Raw genomic sequence first — 1,749 nt, forward strand, 5'->3', positions numbered from 1 at the left:
GTCATCGTAGTCACTAGGTTAAGTCGTCGTACTCAAGAGGCTACAGGACTCAGGAAGGAAAGAGGAGAAACAGTAAAGCTCCCTAATTACTCCACAGGTAACTACCGTCTACCCAATTCATCTCATTTCTTCTATTCACGTTTTCTCTGGCAATTGTAAGACTGTCCCTTTCAACTTTGGCCCTATTCATGAACCCTTTCCCTTTCATTTCTCCATCTCTATGGTTCTCTGTCTCTTTTATCTCCTGTTTCCCTCCCACGAAGAGAGATACAGAATCATAAACATAAGAATAACAAGAAATTGCAAGAAAGTTATTTGGGAAGAGTATTAACTTATTTTATTTTCATATGAAAGTAAAAAAAAAAATAAGAAGGAAATATCATAGTTAGGCATCAATGTACCTCCGTTTTCCGTTCCGTCTTTTCTCTCCATCTACGAAAATAAAATTAAAAAAAAACAATAGAACAAAGAAATAGGAAAAAGACCAAACAATGCATACAGACGACGTTTTCACTTCCTTTTGTTTTGACTGCCTTTTTTTTCTCCACTGTCGAATGAAAAAAAAAAAATAACAAATTGAAAAGAAAATACAAATTACGATTTTTTTTTTTTTGGTCATCGACTCTCAAAAAGAAAAACGTAAAGAGGAGACAAACTAAAATAAATTAAATATAAATCAATAAATACACAACTAATTAAAAACAGAATGAAGTAAATATACACAAAATGCGATAATGGGTAATAATTCTCCATTTTCTTCTATTTACCTAAGAAAAAACCAAAACAAAATAAACAAGAAAATACCAAAAATGCAACCGAGGAATTCCAATTTTTCTTCTAGATTTTTCCTCACGGTTGAAGAAAAAATAACAAGATGGAAAAACCAAGAGACGTAATGGAGATGTAGTTTCCCTTCCTCCGTGTTTCCTTTACTTTTCCGTCCATGAAAGGAAAAAAATACAGTAAAGGAAGAAGGAAATACCTAAAATGCGTTATGACGAAGAAGGAAGAGAGAGGAAGGAGGAAGAGAGGAGAAAAGACGGGGTGAGTGGGAGGGAAGGAGAGGAAGGAAGAAAGGGAGGAAGAAATAGATGGACTGAATGTGAGGGAAGGAGAGATGAAGAGTGGGAGGAAGGAAAAGGATTGGAATAGGGAGAGAGAAATGGAAGGTGGATGGAGTGAGGGATAGAAGGAAGGAAACGGGGGAGAGGGGGGAGGAGAAACAGAGGAGAGAGAAAGGAAGGGAGAGAGAAAGGGAGGGAGGGACAGATGGAGGGAGGGGCATTTTCCTCCCTCCAATACTGCAGTCTCAACCAATATGCCTGGGAGCGGCAGTGAAAGAGTTTTTAAGGGCGAAAGATGGTCATTACACACAAGGAACTGGACATTATTTTTTTTGCGGTCGACGGCAGAGAAAACGTTTAAGGATGCTGGTGAGAGACACGACCGCAAATTGGTTACGAGAGAGCAAGACAAGTCATTTTAAGGTGGTGGTTGGGACCTAAATCATATGCGGTCTAGTGGCGTTAAACCCTCACTCGAGCGCCGTGTATGGTAACAGTCACCTATACCTGTAAGCCGTCATTCTTAACCTTCGAAATTATGATGGTGGGGGCAGGGAGGGACGGTTGCGGAGAGGTGGTGAGGGGAGAGGGTGGTGGGGGGCGAAAGGTTTTAGCCTGGTTACCTACCTGGGTCACTTCACGCCTCCCTACACCCACACACTACTACACTATAATGGAAGCTCCT

Source organism: Homarus americanus, unplaced genomic scaffold (assembly GCF_018991925.1).
Source record: "Homarus americanus isolate GMGI-L3 unplaced genomic scaffold, GMGI_Hamer_2.0 scaffold16388, whole genome shotgun sequence".
NCBI lineage: Eukaryota > Metazoa > Arthropoda > Malacostraca > Decapoda > Nephropidae > Homarus > Homarus americanus.